Source organism: Schistocerca cancellata, unplaced genomic scaffold (assembly GCF_023864275.1).
Source record: "Schistocerca cancellata isolate TAMUIC-IGC-003103 unplaced genomic scaffold, iqSchCanc2.1 HiC_scaffold_976, whole genome shotgun sequence".
In the NCBI taxonomy this organism is placed as follows: Eukaryota; Metazoa; Arthropoda; class Insecta; order Orthoptera; family Acrididae; genus Schistocerca; species Schistocerca cancellata.
Window position 1 is genome coordinate 1 of NW_026046984.1, and position 16,725 is coordinate 16,725.

A 16,725-nucleotide genomic window follows, 5' to 3' on the forward strand; every position below is an offset into this window, starting at 1 on the left:
GTACCGTGCGCTAACCAATTGCGCCACTGGGGCTACAGCAGGGTGCTTTCAGTTAGCGGTATTTGCTTTGCTGCCAACCTGTTGTGGCTACAGACCCATCATACGACCGTCACCTGCGGCCATACTGCGACTTTAGCACCTGGCTACGGATGCTTCATACGATTCTTGTTTCATATGCTACACTTACAAGCATATCAACCGCTTGTCATCACCGAAACATTGCAGAAAAACGCGCGCCTTGCCTTCTGCTACCTGTCCAACAGCGAGGGCAGATGTGTGGCAAGCTCTAAGCTATGCAGGCGCACCGTGGCCGAGCAGCTGGAGGAGAGATGCCTTCCTTGGCAGCTCCCTGCAGAGTGCGGAAGACCAGAGTGGCCGCGCCGCCGTTGTCAGTGGACGACACGCAGTTGCCGAGCCACGGAGAACACGTTGCTCTGCGATGTGTACCCGCGTCATATGACGAAAGACGAACAGTGGCCCTGTGGCGCAACGGATAACGCGTCTGACTACGGATCAGAAGATTCCAGGTTCGAATCCTGGCAGGGTCGGCATTTTGTTAGTTGCGGGCGCGTAGCTAGGCAGTGCATTCGAATGTTTCCACCTGCGTGGAGTGCAATGTCAATCCTGAGCATCTCGCAGCTGCATCTCGAGACGATCGTGGTAAATATCGCTTCGTGCAAGCGTCAGCGTAGCGTCAGTCGAGCAAAGTCGAGACAAGTCAAGCTGAGAGATGTTGCACAGTTAATTAAACGGTACGCGACGCTGACAACGCTTTTCCAAGTATCCCACGTCACGCAGCAGAGTGGCGCAGTGGAAGCGTGCTGGGCCCATAACCCAGAGGTCCGTGGATCGAAACCACGCTCTGCTAAAATTATTCTTTTTCTTGTGTGCTTCGAGCTCGATCATTAAGCCTGGGGTGCGCTGACCCAGCGTCAACAGCAAACCCTGTAAGTTCTGAAACGATGACGACGTCGTGTGGAGAATACGAGAAACACTTCCTAAGACGCAGAGTTTCTTACGATTCTGCAGCAACTACATTTCTCGATCACAACGTTAATGTCCTATCGGGCCACACGTGCAACTTTCGCGATATAAAAATCGCACCTCCCCGGCGGGGAATCGAACCCCGGTCTCCCGCGTGACAGGCGGGGATACTAACCACTATACTACCGAGGAATACGCAAACGACACGCACAACGCACGCACACTTATTCTTCTCAAGTAGGTGATTCATCTCAAATCTAGCGTCCCGATGCTTTCAGAGTCAGCTGCTACGAAATAAAAGTATGCCCCAGGTGAGGCTCGAACTCACAACCCGGCATTGCTCACGGCTACTGCCTTATAAGTACCGTGCGCTAACCAATTGCGCCACTGGGGCTACAGCAGGGTGCTTTCAGTTAGCGGTATTTGCTTTGCTGCCAACCTGTTGTGGCTACAGACCCATCATACGACCGTCACCTGCGGCCATACTGCGACTTTAGCACCTGGCTACGGATGCTTCATACGATTCTTGTTTCATATGCTACACTTACAAGCATATCAACCGCTTGTCATCACCGAAACATTGCAGAAAAACGCGCGCCTTGCCTTCTGCTACCTGTCCAACAGCGAGGGCAGATGTGTGGCAAGCTCTAAGCTATGCAGGCGCACCGTGGCCGAGCAGCTGGAGGAGAGATGCCTTCCTTGGCAGCTCCCTGCAGAGTGCGGAAGACCAGAGTGGCCGCGCCGCCGTTGTCAGTGGACGACACGCAGTTGCCGAGCCACGGAGAACACGTTGCTCTGCGATGTGTACCCGCGTCATATGACGAAAGACGAACAGTGGCCCTGTGGCGCAACGGATAACGCGTCTGACTACGGATCAGAAGATTCCAGGTTCGAATCCTGGCAGGGTCGGCATTTTGTTAGTTGCGGGCGCGTAGCTAGGCAGTGCATTCGAATGTTTCCACCTGCGTGGAGTGCAATGTCAATCCTGAGCATCTCGCAGCTGCATCTCGAGACGATCGTGGTAAATATCGCTTCGTGCAAGCGTCAGTCGAGCAAAGTCGAGACAAGTCAAGCTGAGAGATGTTGCACAGTTAATTAAACGGTACGCGACGCTGACAACGCTTTTCCAAGTATCCCACGTCACGCAGCAGAGTGGCGCAGTGGAAGCGTGCTGGGCCCATAACCCAGAGGTCCGTGGATCGAAACCACGCTCTGCTAAAATTATTCTTTTTCTTGTGTGCTTCGAGCTCGATCATTAAGCCTGGGGTGCGCTGACCCAGCGTCAACAGCAAACCCTGTAAGTTCTGAAACGATGACGACGTCGTGTGGAGAATACGAGAAACACTTCCTAAGACGCAGAGTTTCTTACGATTCTGCAGCAACTACATTTCTCGATCACAACGTTAATGTCCTATCGGGCCACACGTGCAACTTTCGCGATATAAAAATCGCACCTCCCCGGCGGGGAATCGAACCCCGGTCTCCCGCGTGACAGGCGGGGATACTAACCACTATACTACCGAGGAATACGCAAACGACACGCACAACGCACGCACACTTATTCATTCTTCTCAAGTAGGTGATTCATCTCAAATCTAGCGTCCCGATGCTTTCAGAGTCAGCTGCTACGAATAAAAGTATGCCCCAGGTGAGGCTCGAACTCACAACCCGGCATTGCTCACGGCTACTGCCTTATAAGTACCGTGCGCTAACCAATTGCGCCACTGGGGCTACAGCAGGGTGCTTTCAGTTAGCGGTATTTGCTTTGCTGCCAACCTGTTGTGGCTACAGACCCATCATACGACCGTCACCTGCGGCCATACTGCGACTTTAGCACCTGGCTACGGATGCTTCATACGATTCTTGTTTCATATGCTACACTTACAAGCATATCAACCGCTTGTCATCACCGAAACATTGCAGAAAAACGCGCGCCTTGCCTTCTGCTACCTGTCCAACAGCGAGGGCAGATGTGTGGCAAGCTCTAAGCTATGCAGGCGCACGTGGCCGAGCAGCTGGAGGAGAGATGCCTTCCTTGGCAGCTCCCTGCAGAGTGCGGAAGACCAGAGTGGCCGCGCCGCCGTGTCAGTGGACGACACGCAGTTGCCGAGCCACGGAGAACACGTTGCTCTGCGATGTGTACCCGCGTCATATGACGAAAGACGAACAGTGGCCCTGTGGCGCAACGGATAACGCGTCTGACTACGGATCAGAAGATTCCAGGTTCGAATCCTGGCAGGGTCGGCATTTTGTTAGTTGCGGGCGCGTAGCTAGGCAGTGCATTCGAATGTTTCCACCTGCGTGGAGTGCAATGTCAATCCTGAGCATCTCGCAGCTGCATCTCGAGACGATCGTGGTAAATATCGCTTCGTGCAAGCGTCAGCGTAGCGTCAGTCGAGCAAAGTCGAGACAAGTCAAGCTGAGAGATGTTGCACAGTTAATTAAACGGTACGCGACGCTGACAACGCTTTTCCAAGTATCCCACGTCACGCAGCAGAGTGGCGCAGTGGAAGCGTGCTGGGCCCATAACCCAGAGGTCCGTGGATCGAAACCACGCTCTGCTAAAATTATTCTTTTTCTTGTGTGCTTCGAGCTCGATCATTAAGCCTGGGGTGCGCTGACCCAGCGTCAACAGCAAACCCTGTAAGTTCTGAAACGATGACGACGTCGTGTGGAGAATACGAGAAACACTTCCTAAGACGCAGAGTTTCTTACGATTCTGCAGCAACTACATTTCTCGATCACAACGTTAATGTCCTATCGGGCCACACGTGCAACTTTCGCGATATAAAAATCGCACCTCCCCGGCGGGGAATCGAACCCCGGTCTCCCGCGTGACAGGCGGGGATACTAACCACTATTACTACCGAGGAATACGCAAACGACACGCACAACGCACGCACACTTATTCTTCTCAAGTAGGTGATTCATCTCAAATCTAGCGTCCCCGATGCTTTCAGAGTCAGCTGCTACGAAATAAAAGTATGCCCCAGGTGAGGCTCGAACTCACAACCCCGGCATTGCTCACGGCTACTGCCTTATAAGTACCGTGCGCTAACCAATTGCGCCACTGGGGCTACAGCAGGGTGCTTTCAGTTAGCGGTATTTGCTTTGCTGCCAACCTGTTGTGGCTACAGACCCATCATACGACCGTCACCTGCGGCCATACTGCGACTTTAGCACCTGGCTACGGATGCTTCATACGATTCTTGTTTCATATGCTACACTTACAAGCATATCAACCGCTTGTCATCACCGAAACATTGCAGAAAAACGCGCGCCTTGCCTTCTGCTACCTGTCCAACAGCGAGGGCAGATGTGTGGCAAGCTCTAAGCTATGCAGGCGCACCGTGGCCGAGCAGCTGGAGGAGAGATGCCTTCCTTGGCAGCTCCCTGCAGAGTGCGGAAGACCAGAGTGGCCGCGCCGCCGTTGTCAGTGGACGACACGCAGTTGCCGAGCCACGGAGAACACGTTGCTCTGCGATGTGTACCCGCGTCATATGACGAAAGACGAACAGTGGCCCTGTGGCGCAACGGATAACGCGTCTGACTACGGATCAGAAGATTCCAGGTTCGAATCCTGGCAGGGTCCGGCATTTTGTTAGTTGCGGGCGCGTAGCTAGGCAGTGCATTCGAATGTTTCCACCTGCGTGGAGTGCAATGTCAATCCTGAGCATCTCGCAGCTGCATCTCGAGACGATCGTGGTAAATATCGCTTCGTGCAAGCGTCAGCGTAGCGTCAGTCGAGCAAAGTCGAGACAAGTCAAGCTGAGAGATGTTGCACAGTTAATTAAACGGTACGCGACGCTGACAACGCTTTTCCAAGTATCCCACGTCACGCAGCAGAGTGGCGCAGTGGAAGCGTGCTGGGCCCATAACCCAGAGGTCCGTGGATCGAAACCACGCTCTGCTAAAATTATTCTTTTTCTTGTGTGCTTCGAGCTCGATCATTAAGCCTGGGGTGCGCTGACCCAGCGTCAACAGCAAACCCTGTAAGTTCTGAAACGATGACGACGTCGTGTGGAGAATACGAGAAACACTTCCTAAGACGCAGAGTTTCTTACGATTCTGCAGCAACTACATTTCTCGATCACAACGTTAATGTCCTATCGGGCCACACGTGCAACTTTCGCGATATAAAAATCGCACCTCCCCGGCGGGGAATCGAACCCCGGTCTCCCGCGTGACAGGCGGGGATACTAACCACTATACTACCGAGGAATACGCAAACGACACGCACAACGCACGCACACTTATTCTTCTCAAGTAGGTGATTCATCTCAAATCTAGCGTCCCGATGCTTTCAGAGTCAGCTGCTACGAAATAAAAGTATGCCCCAGGTGAGGCTCGAACTCACAACCCCGGCATTGCTCACGGCTACTGCCTTATAAGTACCGTGCGCTAACCAATTGCGCCACTGGGGCTACAGCAGGGTGCTTTCAGTTAGCGGTATTTGCTTTGCTGCCAACCTGTTGTGGCTACAGACCCATCATACGACCGTCACCTGCGCCATACTGCGACTTTAGCACCTGGCTACGGATGCTTCATACGATTCTTGTTTCATATGCTACACTTACAAGCATATCAACCGCTTGTCATCACCGAAACATTGCAGAAAAACGCGCGCCTTGCCTTCTGCTACCTGTCCAACAGCGAGGGCAGATGTGTGGCAAGCTCTAAGCTATGCAGGCGCACCGTGGCCGAGCAGCTGGAGGAGAGATGCCTTCCTTGGCAGCTCCCTGCAGAGTGCGGAAGACCAGAGTGGCCGCGCCGCCGTTGTCAGTGGACGACACGCAGTTGCCGAGCCACGGAGAACACGTTGCTCTGCGATGTGTACCCGCGTCATATGACGAAAGACGAACAGTGGCCCTGTGGCGCAACGGATAACGCGTCTGACTACGGATCAGAAGATTCCAGGTTCGAATCCTGGCAGGGTCGGCATTTTGTTAGTTGCGGGCGCGTAGCTAGGCAGTGCATTCCGAATGTTTCCACCTGCGTGGAGTGCAATGTCAATCCTGAGCATCTCGCAGCTGCATCTCGAGACGATCGTGGTAAATATCGCTTCGTGCAAGCGTCAGCGTAGCGTCAGTCGAGCAAAGTCGAGACAAGTCAAGCTGAGAGATGTTGCACAGTTAATTAAACGGTACGCGACGCTGACAACGCTTTTCCAAGTATCCCACGTCACGCAGCAGAGTGGCGCAGTGAAGCGTGCTGGGCCCATAACCCAGAGGTCCGTGGATCGAAACCACGCTCTGCTAAAATTATTCTTTTTCTTGTGTGCTTCGAGCTCGATCATTAAGCCTGGGGTGCGCTGACCCAGCGTCAACAGCAAACCCTGTAAGTTCTGAAACGATGACGACGTCGTGTGGAGAATACGAGAAACACTTCCTAAGACGCAGAGTTCTTACGATTCTGCAGCAATCTACATTTCTCGATCACAACGTTAATGTCCTATCGGGCCACACGTGCAACTTTCGCGATATAAAAATCGCACCTCCCCGGCGGGGAATCGAACCCCGGTCTCCCGCGTGACAGGCGGGGATACTAACCACTATACTACCGAGGAATACGCAAACGACACGCACAACGCACGCACACTTATTCTTCTCAAGTAGGTGATTCATCTCAAATCTAGCGTCCCGATGCTTTCAGAGTCAGCTGCTACGAAATAAAAGTATGCCCCAGGTGAGGCTCGAACTCACAACCCCGGCATTGCTCACGGCTACTGCCTTATAAGTACCGTGCGCTAACCAATTGCGCCACTGGGGCTACAGCAGGGTGCTTTCAGTTAGCGGTATTTGCTTTGCTGCCAACCTGTTGTGGCTACAGACCCATCATACGACCGTCACCTGCGGCCATACTGCGACTTTAGCACCTGGCTACGGATGCTTCATACGATTCTTGTTTCATATGCTACACTTACAAGCATATCAACCGCTTGTCATCACCGAAACATTGCAGAAAAACGCGCGCCTTGCCTTCTGCTACCTGTCCAACAGCGAGGGCAGATGTGTGGCAAGCTCTAAGCTATGCAGGCGCACCGTGGCCGAGCAGCTGGAGGAGAGATGCCTTCCTTGGCAGCTCCCTGCAGAGTGCGGAAGACCAGAGTGGCCGCGCCGCCGTTGTCAGTGGACGACACGCAGTTGCCGAGCCACGGAGAACACGTTGCTCTGCGATGTGTACCCGCGTCATATGACGAAAGACGAACAGTGGCCCTGTGGCGCAACGGATAACGCGTCTGACTACGGATCAGAAGATTCCAGGTTCGAATCTGGCAGGGTCGGCATTTTGTTAGTTGCGGGCGCGTAGCTAGGCAGTGCATTCGAATGTTTCCACCTGCGTGGAGTGCAATGTCAATCCTGAGCATCTCGCAGCTGCATCTCGAGACGATCGTGGTAAATATCGCTTCGTGCAAGCGTCAGCGTAGCGTCAGTCGAGCAAAGTCGAGACAAGTCAAGCTGAGAGATGTTGCACAGTTAATTAAACGGTACGCGACGCTGACAACGCTTTTCCAAGTATCCCACGTCACGCAGCAGAGTGGCGCAGTGGAAGCGTGCTGGGCCCATAACCCAGAGGTCCGTGGATCGAAACCACGCTCTGCTAAAATTATTCTTTTTCTTGTGTGCTTCGAGCTCGATCATTAAGCCTGGGGTGCGCTGACCCAGCGTCAACAGCAAACCCTGTAAGTTCTGAAACGATGACGACGTCGTGTGGAGAATACGAGAAACACTTCCTAAGACGCAGAGTTTCTTACGATTCTGCAGCAACTACATTTCTCGATCACAACGTTAATGTCCTATCGGGCCACACGTGCAACTTTCGCGATATAAAAATCGCACCTCCCCGGCGGGGAATCGAACCCCGGTCTCCCGCGTGACAGGCGGGGATACTAACCACTATACTACCGAGGAATACGCAAACGACACGCACAACGCACGCACACTTATTCTTCTCAAGTAGGTGATTCATCTCAAATCTAGCGTCCCGATGCTTTCAGAGTCAGCTGCTACGAAATAAAAGTATGCCCCAGGTGAGGCTCGAACTCACAACCCCGGCATTGCTCACGGCTACTGCCTTATAAGTACCGTGCGCTAACCAATTGCGCCACTGGGGCTACAGCAGGGTGCTTTCAGTTAGCGGTATTTGCTTTGCTGCCAACCTGTTGTGGCTACAGACCCATCATACGACCGTCACCTGCGGCCATACTGCGACTTTAGCACCTGGCTACGGATGCTTCATACGATTCTTGTTTCATATGCTACACTTACAAGCATATCAACCGCTTGTCATCACCGAAACATTGCAGAAAAACGCGCGCCTTGCCTTCTGCTACCTGTCCAACAGCGAGGGCAGATGTGTGGCAAGCTCTAAGCTATGCAGGCGCACCGTGGCCGAGCAGCTGGAGGAGAGATGCCTTCCTTGGCAGCTCCCTGCAGAGTGCGGAAGACCAGAGTGGCCGCGCCGCCGTTGTCAGTGGACGACACGCAGTTGCCGAGCCACGGAGAACACGTTGCTCTGCGATGTGTACCCGCGTCATATGACGAAAGACGAACAGTGGCCCTGTGGCGCAACGGATAACGCGTCTGACTACGGATCAGAAGATTCCAGGTTCGAATCCTGGCAGGGTCGGCATTTTGTTAGTTGCGGGCGCGTAGCTAGGCAGTGCATTCGAATGTTTCCACCTGCGTGGAGTGCAATGTCAATCCTGAGCATCTCGCAGCTGCATCTCGAGACGATCGTGGTAAATATCGCTTCGTGCAAGCGTCAGTCGAGCAAAGTCGAGACAAGTCAAGCTGAGAGATGTTGCACAGTTAATTAAACGGTACGCGACGCTGACAACGCTTTTCCAAGTATCCCACGTCACGCAGCAGAGTGGCGCAGTGGAAGCGTGCTGGGCCCATAACCCAGAGGTCCGTGGATCGAAACCACGCTCTGCTAAAATTATTCTTTTTCTTGTGTGCTTCGAGCTCGATCATTAAGCCTGGGGTGCGCTGACCCAGCGTCACAGCAAACCCTGTAAGTTCTGAAACGATGACGACGTCGTGTGGAGAATACGAGAAACACTTCCTAAGACGCAGAGTTTCTTACGATTCTGCAGCAACTACATTTCTCGATCACAACGTTAATGTCCTATCGGGCCACACGTGCAACTTTCGCGATATAAAAATCGCACCTCCCCGGCGGGGAATCGAACCCCGGTCTCCGCGTGACAGGCGGGGATACTAACCACTATACTACCGAGGAATACGCAAACGACACGCACAACGCACGCACACTTATTCTTCTCAAGTAGGTGATTCATCTCAAATCTAGCGTCCCGATGCTTTCAGAGTCAGCTGCTACGAAATAAAAGTATGCCCCAGGTGAGGCTCGAACTCACAACCCCGGCATTGCTCACGGCTACTGCCTTATAAGTACCGTGCGCTAACCAATTGCGCCACTGGGGCTACAGCAGGGTGCTTTCAGTTAGCGGTATTTGCTTTGCTGCCAACCTGTTGTGGCTACAGACCCATCATACGACCGTCACCTGCGGCCATACTGCGACTTTAGCACCTGGCTACGGATGCTTCATACGATTCTTGTTTCATATGCTACACTTACAAGCATATCAACCGCTTGTCATCACCGAAACATTGCAGAAAAACGCGCGCCTTGCCTTCTGCTACCTGTCCAACAGCGAGGGCAGATGTGTGGCAAGCTCTAAGCTATGCAGGCGCACCGTGGCCGAGCAGCTGGAGGAGAGATGCCTTCCTTGGCAGCTCCCTGCAGAGTGCGGAAGACCAGAGTGGCCGCGCCGCCGTTGTCAGTGGACGACACGCAGTTGCCGAGCCACGGAGAACACGTTGCTCTGCGATGTGTACCCGCGTCATATGACGAAAGACGAACAGTGGCCCTGTGGCGCAACGGATAACGCGTCTGACTACGGATCAGAAGATTCCAGGTTCGAATCCTGGCAGGGTCGGCATTTTGTTAGTTGCGGGCGCGTAGCTAGGCAGTGCATTCGAATGTTTCCACCTGCGTGGAGTGCAATGTCAATCCTGAGCATCTCGCAGCTGCATCTCGAGACGATCGTGGTAAATATCGCTTCGTGCAAGCGTCAGCGTAGCGTCAGTCGAGCAAAGTCGAGACAAGTCAAGCTGAGAGATGTTGCACAGTTAATTAAACGGTACGCGACGCTGACAACGCTTTTCCAAGTATCCCACGTCACGCAGCAGAGTGGCGCAGTGGAAGCGTGCTGGGCCCATAACCCAGAGGTCCGTGGATCGAAACCACGCTCTGCTAAAATTATTCTTTTTCTTGTGTGCTTCGAGCTCGATCATTAAGCCTGGGGTGCGCTGACCCAGCGTCAACAGCAAACCCTGTAAGTTCTGAAACGATGACGACGTCGTGTGGAGAATACGAGAAACACTTCCTAAGACGCAGAGTTTCTTACGATTCTGCAGCAACTACATTTCTCGATCACAACGTTAATGTCCTATCGGGCCACACGTGCAACTTTCGCGATATAAAAATCGCACCTCCCCGGCGGGGAATCGAACCCCGGTCTCCCGCGTGACAGGCGGGGATACTAACCACTATACTACCGAGGAATACGCAAACGACACGCACAACGCACGCACACTTATTCTTCTCAAGTAGGTGATTCATCTCAAATCTAGCGTCCCGATGCTTTCAGAGTCAGCTGCTACGAAATAAAAGTATGCCCCAGGTGAGGCTCGAACTCACAACCCCGGCATTGCTCACGGCTACTGCCTTATAAGTACCGTGCGCTAACCAATTGCGCCACTGGGGCTACAGCAGGGTGCTTTCAGTTAGCGGTATTTGCTTTGCTGCCAACCTGTTGTGGCTACAGACCCATCATACGACCGTCACCTGCGGCCATACTGCGACTTTAGCACCTGGCTACGGATGCTTCATACGATTCTTGTTTCATATGCTACACTTACAAGCATATCAACCGCTTGTCATCACCGAAACATTGCAGAAAAACGCGCGCCTTGCCTTCTGCTACCTGTCCAACAGCGAGGGCAGATGTGTGGCAAGCTCTAAGCTATGCAGGCGCACCGTGGCCGAGCAGCTGGAGGAGAGATGCCTTCCTTGGCAGCTCCCTGCAGAGTGCGGAAGACCAGAGTGGCCGCGCCGCCGTTGTCAGTGGACGACACGCAGTTGCCGAGCCACGGAGAACACGTTGCTCTGCGATGTGTACCCGCGTCATATGACGAAAGACGAACAGTGGCCCTGTGGCGCAACGGATAACGCGTCTGACTACGGATCAGAAGATTCCAGGTTCGAATCCTGGCAGGGTCGGCATTTTGTTAGTTGCGGGCGCGTAGCTAGGCAGTGCATTCGAATGTTTCCACCTGCGTGGAGTGCAATGTCAATCCTGAGCATCTCGCAGCTGCATCTCGAGACGATCGTGGTAAATATCGCTTCGTGCAAGCGTCAGCGTAGCGTCAGTCGAGCAAAGTCGAGACAAGTCAAGCTGAGAGATGTTGCACAGTTAATTAAACGGTACGCGACGCTGACAACGCTTTTCCAAGTATCCCACGTCACGCAGCAGAGTGGCGCAGTGGAAGCGTGCTGGGCCCATAACCCAGAGGTCCGTGGATCGAAACCACGCTCTGCTAAAATTATTCTTTTTCTTGTGTGCTTCGAGCTCGATCATTAAGCCTGGGGTGCGCTGACCCAGCGTCAACAGCAAACCCTGTAAGTTCTGAAACGATGACGACGTCGTGTGGAGAATACGAGAAACACTTCCTAAGACGCAGAGTTTCTTACGATTCTGCAGCAACTACATTTCTCGATCACAACGTTAATGTCCTATCGGGCCACACGTGCAACTTTCGCGATATAAAAATCGCACCTCCCCGGCGGGGAATCGAACCCCGGTCTCCCGCGTGACAGGCGGGGATACTAACCACTATACTACCGAGGAATACGCAAACGACACGCACAACGCACGCACACTTATTCTTCTCAAGTAGGTGATTCATCTCAAATCTAGCGTCCCGATGCTTTCAGAGTCAGCTGCTACGAAATAAAAGTATGCCCCAGGTGAGGCTCGAACTCACAACCCCGGCATTGCTCACGGCTACTGCCTTATAAGTACCGTGCGCTAACCAATTGCGCCACTGGGGCTACAGCAGGGTGCTTTCAGTTAGCGGTATTTGCTTTGCTGCCAACCTGTTGTGGCTACAGACCCATCATACGACCGTCACCTGCGGCCATACTGCGACTTTAGCACCTGGCTACGGATGCTTCATACGATTCTTGTTTCATATGCTACACTTACAAGCATATCAACCGCTTGTCATCACCGAAACATTGCAGAAAAACGCGCGCCTTGCCTTCTGCTACCTGTCCAACAGCGAGGGCAGATGTGTGGCAAGCTCTAAGCTATGCAGGCGCACCGTGGCCGAGCAGCTGGAGGAGAGATGCCTTCCTTGGCAGCTCCCTGCAGAGTGCGGAAGACCAGAGTGGCCGCGCCGCCGTTGTCAGTGGACGACACGCAGTTGCCGAGCCACGGAGAACACGTTGCTCTGCGATGTGTACCCGCGTCATATGACGAAAGACGAACAGTGGCCCTGTGGCGCAACGGATAACGCGTCTGACTACGGATCAGAAGATTCCAGGTTCGAATCCTGGCAGGGTCGGCATTTTGTTAGTTGCGGGCGCGTAGCTAGGCAGTGCATTCGAATGTTTCCACCTGCGTGGAGTGCAATGTCAATCCTGAGCATCTCGCAGCTGCATCTCGAGACGATCGTGGTAAATATCGCTTCGTGCAAGCGTCAGCGTAGCGTCAGTCGAGCAAAGTCGAGACAAGTCAAGCTGAGAGATGTTGCACAGTTAATTAAACGGTACGCGACGCTGACAACGCTTTTCCAAGTATCCCACGTCACGCAGCAGAGTGGCGCAGTGGAAGCGTGCTGGGCCCATAACCCAGAGGTCCGTGGATCGAAACCACGCTCTGCTAAAATTATTCTTTTTCTTGTGTGCTTCGAGCTCGATCATTAAGCCTGGGGTGCGCTGACCCAGCGTCAACAGCAAACCCTGTAAGTTCTGAAACGATGACGACGTCGTGTGGAGAATACGAGAAACACTTCCTAAGACGCAGAGTTTCTTACGATTCTGCAGCAACTACATTTCTCGATCACAACGTTAATGTCCTATCGGGCCACACGTGCAACTTTCGCGATATAAAAATCGCACCTCCCCGGCGGGGAATCGAACCCCGGTCTCCCGCGTGACAGGCGGGGATACTAACCACTATACTACCGAGGAATACGCAAACGACACGCACAACGCACGCACACTTATTCTTCTCAAGTAGGTGATTCATCTCAAATCTAGCGTCCCGATGCTTTCAGAGTCAGCTGCTACGAAATAAAAGTATGCCCCAGGTGAGGCTCGAACTCACAACCCCGGCATTGCTCACGGCTACTGCCTTATAAGTACCGTGCGCTAACCAATTGCGCCACTGGGGCTACAGCAGGGTGCTTTCAGTTAGCGGTATTTGCTTTGCTGCCAACCTGTTGTGGCTACAGACCCATCATACGACCGTCACCTGCGGCCATACTGCGACTTTAGCACCTGGCTACGGATGCTTCATACGATTCTTGTTTCATATGCTACACTTACAAGCATATCAACCGCTTGTCATCACCGAAACATTGCAGAAAAACGCGCGCCTTGCCTTCTGCTACCTGTCCAACAGCGAGGGCAGATGTGTGGCAAGCTCTAAGCTATGCAGGCGCACCGTGGCCGAGCAGCTGGAGGAGAGATGCCTTCCTTGGCAGCTCCCTGCAGAGTGCGGAAGACCAGAGTGGCCGCGCCGCCGTTGTCAGTGGACGACACGCAGTTGCCGAGCCACGGAGAACACGTTGCTCTGCGATGTGTACCCGCGTCATATGACGAAAGACGAACAGTGGCCCTGTGGCGCAACGGATAACGCGTCTGACTACGGATCAGAAGATTCCAGGTTCGAATCCTGGCAGGGTCGGCATTTTGTTAGTTGCGGGCGCGTAGCTAGGCAGTGCATTCGAATGTTTCCACCTGCGTGGAGTGCAATGTCAATCCTGAGCATCTCGCAGCTGCATCTCGAGACGATCGTGGTAAATATCGCTTCGTGCAAGCGTCAGCGTAGCGTCAGTCGAGCAAAGTCGAGACAAGTCAAGCTGAGAGATGTTGCACAGTTAATTAAACGGTACGCGACGCTGACAACGCTTTTCCAAGTATCCCACGTCACGCAGCAGAGTGGCGCAGTGGAAGCGTGCTGGGCCCATAACCCAGAGGTCCGTGGATCGAAACCACGCTCTGCTAAAATTATTCTTTTTCTTGTGTGCTTCGAGCTCGATCATTAAGCCTGGGGTGCGCTGACCCAGCGTCAACAGCAAACCCTGTAAGTTCTGAAACGATGACGACGTCGTGTGGAGAATACGAGAAACACTTCCTAAGACGCAGAGTTTCTTACGATTCTGCAGCAACTACATTTCTCGATCACAACGTTAATGTCCTATCGGGCCACACGTGCAACTTTCGCGATATAAAAATCGCACCTCCCCGGCGGGGAATCGAACCCCGGTCTCCCGCGTGACAGGCGGGGATACTAACCACTATACTACCGAGGAATACGCAAACGACACGCACAACGCACGCACACTTATTCTTCTCAAGTAGGTGATTCATCTCAAATCTAGCGTCCCGATGCTTTCAGAGTCAGCTGCTACGAAATAAAAGTATGCCCCAGGTGAGGCTCGAACTCACAACCCCGGCATTGCTCACGGCTACTGCCTTATAAGTACCGTGCGCTAACCAATTGCGCCACTGGGGCTACAGCAGGGTGCTTTCAGTTAGCGGTATTTGCTTTGCTGCCAACCTGTTGTGGCTACAGACCCATCATACGACCGTCACCTGCGGCCATACTGCGACTTTAGCACCTGGCTACGGATGCTTCATACGATTCTTGTTTCATATGCTACACTTACAAGCATATCAACCGCTTGTCATCACCGAAACATTGCAGAAAAACGCGCGCCTTGCCTTCTGCTACCTGTCCAACAGCGAGGGCAGATGTGTGGCAAGCTCTAAGCTATGCAGGCGCACCGTGGCCGAGCAGCTGGAGGAGAGATGCCTTCCTTGGCAGCTCCCTGCAGAGTGCGGAAGACCAGAGTGGCCGCGCCGCCGTTGTCAGTGGACGACACGCAGTTGCCGAGCCACGGAGAACACGTTGCTCTGCGATGTGTACCCGCGTCATATGACGAAAGACGAACAGTGGCCCTGTGGCGCAACGGATAACGCGTCTGACTACGGATCAGAAGATTCCAGGTTCGAATCCTGGCAGGGTCGGCATTTTGTTAGTTGCGGGCGCGTAGCTAGGCAGTGCATTCGAATGTTTCCACCTGCGTGGAGTGCAATGTCAATCCTGAGCATCTCGCAGCTGCATCTCGAGACGATCGTGGTAAATATCGCTTCGTGCAAGCGTCAGCGTAGCGTCAGTCGAGCAAAGTCGAGACAAGTCAAGCTGAGAGATGTTGCACAGTTAATTAAACGGTACGCGACGCTGACAACGCTTTTCCAAGTATCCCACGTCACGCAGCAGAGTGGCGCAGTGGAAGCGTGCTGGGCCCATAACCCAGAGGTCCGTGGATCGAAACCACGCTCTGCTAAAATTATTCTTTTTCTTGTGTGCTTCGAGCTCGATCATTAAGCCTGGGGTGCGCTGACCCAGCGTCAACAGCAAACCCTGTAAGTTCTGAAACGATGACGACGTCGTGTGGAGAATACGAGAAACACTTCCTAAGACGCAGAGTTTCTTACGATTCTGCAGCAACTACATTTCTCGATCACAACGTTAATGTCCTATCGGGCCACACGTGCAACTTTCGCGATATAAAAATCGCACCTCCCCGGCGGGGAATCGAACCCCGGTCTCCCGCGTGACAGGCGGGGATACTAACCACTATACTACCGAGGAATACGCAAACGACACGCACAACGCACGCACACTTATTCTTCTCAAGTAGGTGATTCATCTCAAATCTAGCGTCCCGATGCTTTCAGAGTCAGCTGCTACGAAATAAAAGTATGCCCCAGGTGAGGCTCGAACTCACAACCCCGGCATTGCTCACGGCTACTGCCTTATAAGTACCGTGCGCTAACCAATTGCGCCACTGGGGCTACAGCAGGGTGCTTTCAGTTAGCGGTATTTGCTTTGCTGCCAACCTGTTGTGGCTACAGACCCATCATACGACCGTCACCTGCGGCCATACTGCGACTTTAGCACCTGGCTACGGATGCTTCATACGATTCTTGTTTCATATGCTACACTTACAAGCATATCAACCGCTTGTCATCACCGAAACATTGCAGAAAAACGCGCGCCTTGCCTTCTGCTACCTGTCCAACAGCGAGGGCAGATGTGTGGCAAGCTCTAAGCTATGCAGGCGCACCGTGGCCGAGCAGCTGGAGGAGAGATGCCTTCCTTGGCAGCTCCCTGCAGAGTGCGGAAGACCAGAGTGGCCGCGCCGCCGTTGTCAGTGGACGACACGCAGTTGCCGAGCCACGGAGAACACGTTGCTCTGCGATGTGTACCCGCGTCATATGACGAAAGACGAACAGTGGCCCTGTGGCGCAACGGATAACGCGTCTGACTACGGATCAGAAGATTCCAGGTTCGAATCCTGGCAGGGTCGGCATTTTGTTAGTTGCGGGCGCGTAGCTAGGCAGTGCATTCGAATGTTT

At 53.3% G+C, this 16,725-nt stretch overlaps 48 non-coding genes across 48 annotated transcripts; 24 read left to right on the top strand and 24 right to left on the bottom strand.

The window, feature by feature from the left end:
• The first annotated feature begins 475 nt into the window (after positions 1-475).
• Positions 476-548, top strand: Trnar-acg (transfer RNA arginine (anticodon ACG)). Its single transcript has one exon. It is a non-coding gene; the product is annotated as a tRNA-Arg (tRNA).
• A 248-nt stretch (positions 549-796) lies between these two features.
• Positions 797-868, top strand: Trnam-cau (transfer RNA methionine (anticodon CAU)). The gene has a single exon. It is a non-coding gene; the product is annotated as a tRNA-Met (tRNA).
• Positions 869-1,104: 236 nt separating this feature from the next.
• Positions 1,105-1,176, bottom strand: Trnad-guc (transfer RNA aspartic acid (anticodon GUC)). Its single transcript has one exon. It is a non-coding gene; the product is annotated as a tRNA-Asp (tRNA).
• Positions 1,177-1,287: 111 nt separating this feature from the next.
• Trnai-uau (transfer RNA isoleucine (anticodon UAU)) lies at positions 1,288-1,378 on the bottom strand. Its single transcript is given in 2 exon segments — positions 1,288-1,322; positions 1,341-1,378. It is a non-coding gene; the product is annotated as a tRNA-Ile (tRNA).
• Positions 1,379-1,820: 442 nt separating this feature from the next.
• Positions 1,821-1,893, top strand: Trnar-acg (transfer RNA arginine (anticodon ACG)). The gene has a single exon. It is a non-coding gene; the product is annotated as a tRNA-Arg (tRNA).
• A 237-nt stretch (positions 1,894-2,130) lies between these two features.
• On the top strand, positions 2,131-2,202 carry Trnam-cau (transfer RNA methionine (anticodon CAU)). Its single transcript has one exon. It is a non-coding gene; the product is annotated as a tRNA-Met (tRNA).
• Positions 2,203-2,438: 236 nt separating this feature from the next.
• On the bottom strand, positions 2,439-2,510 carry Trnad-guc (transfer RNA aspartic acid (anticodon GUC)). Its single transcript has one exon. It is a non-coding gene; the product is annotated as a tRNA-Asp (tRNA).
• A 114-nt stretch (positions 2,511-2,624) lies between these two features.
• Trnai-uau (transfer RNA isoleucine (anticodon UAU)) lies at positions 2,625-2,715 on the bottom strand. Its single transcript is given in 2 exon segments — positions 2,625-2,659; positions 2,678-2,715. It is a non-coding gene; the product is annotated as a tRNA-Ile (tRNA).
• A 440-nt stretch (positions 2,716-3,155) lies between these two features.
• Positions 3,156-3,228, top strand: Trnar-acg (transfer RNA arginine (anticodon ACG)). Its single transcript has one exon. It is a non-coding gene; the product is annotated as a tRNA-Arg (tRNA).
• Positions 3,229-3,476: 248 nt separating this feature from the next.
• Trnam-cau (transfer RNA methionine (anticodon CAU)) lies at positions 3,477-3,548 on the top strand. Its single transcript has one exon. It is a non-coding gene; the product is annotated as a tRNA-Met (tRNA).
• Positions 3,549-3,784: 236 nt separating this feature from the next.
• On the bottom strand, positions 3,785-3,857 carry Trnad-guc (transfer RNA aspartic acid (anticodon GUC)). Its single transcript has one exon. It is a non-coding gene; the product is annotated as a tRNA-Asp (tRNA).
• A 112-nt stretch (positions 3,858-3,969) lies between these two features.
• On the bottom strand, positions 3,970-4,061 carry Trnai-uau (transfer RNA isoleucine (anticodon UAU)). Its single transcript is given in 2 exon segments — positions 3,970-4,005; positions 4,024-4,061. It is a non-coding gene; the product is annotated as a tRNA-Ile (tRNA).
• Positions 4,062-4,503: 442 nt separating this feature from the next.
• On the top strand, positions 4,504-4,576 carry Trnar-acg (transfer RNA arginine (anticodon ACG)). Its single transcript has one exon. It is a non-coding gene; the product is annotated as a tRNA-Arg (tRNA).
• Positions 4,577-4,825: 249 nt separating this feature from the next.
• Positions 4,826-4,897, top strand: Trnam-cau (transfer RNA methionine (anticodon CAU)). Its single transcript has one exon. It is a non-coding gene; the product is annotated as a tRNA-Met (tRNA).
• A 236-nt stretch (positions 4,898-5,133) lies between these two features.
• On the bottom strand, positions 5,134-5,205 carry Trnad-guc (transfer RNA aspartic acid (anticodon GUC)). The gene has a single exon. It is a non-coding gene; the product is annotated as a tRNA-Asp (tRNA).
• Positions 5,206-5,316: 111 nt separating this feature from the next.
• On the bottom strand, positions 5,317-5,408 carry Trnai-uau (transfer RNA isoleucine (anticodon UAU)). The gene is given in 2 exon segments: positions 5,317-5,352; positions 5,371-5,408. It is a non-coding gene; the product is annotated as a tRNA-Ile (tRNA).
• A 441-nt stretch (positions 5,409-5,849) lies between these two features.
• Trnar-acg (transfer RNA arginine (anticodon ACG)) lies at positions 5,850-5,922 on the top strand. Its single transcript has one exon. It is a non-coding gene; the product is annotated as a tRNA-Arg (tRNA).
• Positions 5,923-6,478: 556 nt separating this feature from the next.
• Positions 6,479-6,550, bottom strand: Trnad-guc (transfer RNA aspartic acid (anticodon GUC)). Its single transcript has one exon. It is a non-coding gene; the product is annotated as a tRNA-Asp (tRNA).
• A 111-nt stretch (positions 6,551-6,661) lies between these two features.
• Trnai-uau (transfer RNA isoleucine (anticodon UAU)) lies at positions 6,662-6,753 on the bottom strand. Its single transcript is given in 2 exon segments — positions 6,662-6,697; positions 6,716-6,753. It is a non-coding gene; the product is annotated as a tRNA-Ile (tRNA).
• A 442-nt stretch (positions 6,754-7,195) lies between these two features.
• Positions 7,196-7,267, top strand: Trnar-acg (transfer RNA arginine (anticodon ACG)). Its single transcript has one exon. It is a non-coding gene; the product is annotated as a tRNA-Arg (tRNA).
• A 248-nt stretch (positions 7,268-7,515) lies between these two features.
• On the top strand, positions 7,516-7,587 carry Trnam-cau (transfer RNA methionine (anticodon CAU)). Its single transcript has one exon. It is a non-coding gene; the product is annotated as a tRNA-Met (tRNA).
• Positions 7,588-7,823: 236 nt separating this feature from the next.
• Positions 7,824-7,895, bottom strand: Trnad-guc (transfer RNA aspartic acid (anticodon GUC)). The gene has a single exon. It is a non-coding gene; the product is annotated as a tRNA-Asp (tRNA).
• Positions 7,896-8,006: 111 nt separating this feature from the next.
• On the bottom strand, positions 8,007-8,098 carry Trnai-uau (transfer RNA isoleucine (anticodon UAU)). Its single transcript is given in 2 exon segments — positions 8,007-8,042; positions 8,061-8,098. It is a non-coding gene; the product is annotated as a tRNA-Ile (tRNA).
• A 442-nt stretch (positions 8,099-8,540) lies between these two features.
• On the top strand, positions 8,541-8,613 carry Trnar-acg (transfer RNA arginine (anticodon ACG)). Its single transcript has one exon. It is a non-coding gene; the product is annotated as a tRNA-Arg (tRNA).
• A 237-nt stretch (positions 8,614-8,850) lies between these two features.
• Trnam-cau (transfer RNA methionine (anticodon CAU)) lies at positions 8,851-8,922 on the top strand. Its single transcript has one exon. It is a non-coding gene; the product is annotated as a tRNA-Met (tRNA).
• Positions 8,923-9,157: 235 nt separating this feature from the next.
• On the bottom strand, positions 9,158-9,228 carry Trnad-guc (transfer RNA aspartic acid (anticodon GUC)). Its single transcript has one exon. It is a non-coding gene; the product is annotated as a tRNA-Asp (tRNA).
• Positions 9,229-9,339: 111 nt separating this feature from the next.
• Trnai-uau (transfer RNA isoleucine (anticodon UAU)) lies at positions 9,340-9,431 on the bottom strand. The gene is given in 2 exon segments: positions 9,340-9,375; positions 9,394-9,431. It is a non-coding gene; the product is annotated as a tRNA-Ile (tRNA).
• A 442-nt stretch (positions 9,432-9,873) lies between these two features.
• Trnar-acg (transfer RNA arginine (anticodon ACG)) lies at positions 9,874-9,946 on the top strand. Its single transcript has one exon. It is a non-coding gene; the product is annotated as a tRNA-Arg (tRNA).
• Positions 9,947-10,194: 248 nt separating this feature from the next.
• On the top strand, positions 10,195-10,266 carry Trnam-cau (transfer RNA methionine (anticodon CAU)). Its single transcript has one exon. It is a non-coding gene; the product is annotated as a tRNA-Met (tRNA).
• Positions 10,267-10,502: 236 nt separating this feature from the next.
• Positions 10,503-10,574, bottom strand: Trnad-guc (transfer RNA aspartic acid (anticodon GUC)). Its single transcript has one exon. It is a non-coding gene; the product is annotated as a tRNA-Asp (tRNA).
• A 111-nt stretch (positions 10,575-10,685) lies between these two features.
• Positions 10,686-10,777, bottom strand: Trnai-uau (transfer RNA isoleucine (anticodon UAU)). The gene is given in 2 exon segments: positions 10,686-10,721; positions 10,740-10,777. It is a non-coding gene; the product is annotated as a tRNA-Ile (tRNA).
• A 442-nt stretch (positions 10,778-11,219) lies between these two features.
• On the top strand, positions 11,220-11,292 carry Trnar-acg (transfer RNA arginine (anticodon ACG)). The gene has a single exon. It is a non-coding gene; the product is annotated as a tRNA-Arg (tRNA).
• Positions 11,293-11,540: 248 nt separating this feature from the next.
• On the top strand, positions 11,541-11,612 carry Trnam-cau (transfer RNA methionine (anticodon CAU)). The gene has a single exon. It is a non-coding gene; the product is annotated as a tRNA-Met (tRNA).
• Positions 11,613-11,848: 236 nt separating this feature from the next.
• Positions 11,849-11,920, bottom strand: Trnad-guc (transfer RNA aspartic acid (anticodon GUC)). The gene has a single exon. It is a non-coding gene; the product is annotated as a tRNA-Asp (tRNA).
• Positions 11,921-12,031: 111 nt separating this feature from the next.
• Trnai-uau (transfer RNA isoleucine (anticodon UAU)) lies at positions 12,032-12,123 on the bottom strand. The gene is given in 2 exon segments: positions 12,032-12,067; positions 12,086-12,123. It is a non-coding gene; the product is annotated as a tRNA-Ile (tRNA).
• A 442-nt stretch (positions 12,124-12,565) lies between these two features.
• Positions 12,566-12,638, top strand: Trnar-acg (transfer RNA arginine (anticodon ACG)). Its single transcript has one exon. It is a non-coding gene; the product is annotated as a tRNA-Arg (tRNA).
• A 248-nt stretch (positions 12,639-12,886) lies between these two features.
• Positions 12,887-12,958, top strand: Trnam-cau (transfer RNA methionine (anticodon CAU)). Its single transcript has one exon. It is a non-coding gene; the product is annotated as a tRNA-Met (tRNA).
• Positions 12,959-13,194: 236 nt separating this feature from the next.
• Trnad-guc (transfer RNA aspartic acid (anticodon GUC)) lies at positions 13,195-13,266 on the bottom strand. The gene has a single exon. It is a non-coding gene; the product is annotated as a tRNA-Asp (tRNA).
• Positions 13,267-13,377: 111 nt separating this feature from the next.
• On the bottom strand, positions 13,378-13,469 carry Trnai-uau (transfer RNA isoleucine (anticodon UAU)). The gene is given in 2 exon segments: positions 13,378-13,413; positions 13,432-13,469. It is a non-coding gene; the product is annotated as a tRNA-Ile (tRNA).
• A 442-nt stretch (positions 13,470-13,911) lies between these two features.
• Positions 13,912-13,984, top strand: Trnar-acg (transfer RNA arginine (anticodon ACG)). The gene has a single exon. It is a non-coding gene; the product is annotated as a tRNA-Arg (tRNA).
• Positions 13,985-14,232: 248 nt separating this feature from the next.
• Positions 14,233-14,304, top strand: Trnam-cau (transfer RNA methionine (anticodon CAU)). Its single transcript has one exon. It is a non-coding gene; the product is annotated as a tRNA-Met (tRNA).
• Positions 14,305-14,540: 236 nt separating this feature from the next.
• On the bottom strand, positions 14,541-14,612 carry Trnad-guc (transfer RNA aspartic acid (anticodon GUC)). The gene has a single exon. It is a non-coding gene; the product is annotated as a tRNA-Asp (tRNA).
• A 111-nt stretch (positions 14,613-14,723) lies between these two features.
• Positions 14,724-14,815, bottom strand: Trnai-uau (transfer RNA isoleucine (anticodon UAU)). The gene is given in 2 exon segments: positions 14,724-14,759; positions 14,778-14,815. It is a non-coding gene; the product is annotated as a tRNA-Ile (tRNA).
• Positions 14,816-15,257: 442 nt separating this feature from the next.
• Positions 15,258-15,330, top strand: Trnar-acg (transfer RNA arginine (anticodon ACG)). Its single transcript has one exon. It is a non-coding gene; the product is annotated as a tRNA-Arg (tRNA).
• A 248-nt stretch (positions 15,331-15,578) lies between these two features.
• On the top strand, positions 15,579-15,650 carry Trnam-cau (transfer RNA methionine (anticodon CAU)). The gene has a single exon. It is a non-coding gene; the product is annotated as a tRNA-Met (tRNA).
• Positions 15,651-15,886: 236 nt separating this feature from the next.
• On the bottom strand, positions 15,887-15,958 carry Trnad-guc (transfer RNA aspartic acid (anticodon GUC)). Its single transcript has one exon. It is a non-coding gene; the product is annotated as a tRNA-Asp (tRNA).
• A 111-nt stretch (positions 15,959-16,069) lies between these two features.
• Positions 16,070-16,161, bottom strand: Trnai-uau (transfer RNA isoleucine (anticodon UAU)). The gene is given in 2 exon segments: positions 16,070-16,105; positions 16,124-16,161. It is a non-coding gene; the product is annotated as a tRNA-Ile (tRNA).
• Positions 16,162-16,603: 442 nt separating this feature from the next.
• On the top strand, positions 16,604-16,676 carry Trnar-acg (transfer RNA arginine (anticodon ACG)). Its single transcript has one exon. It is a non-coding gene; the product is annotated as a tRNA-Arg (tRNA).
• Positions 16,677-16,725: the final 49 nt, after the last annotated feature.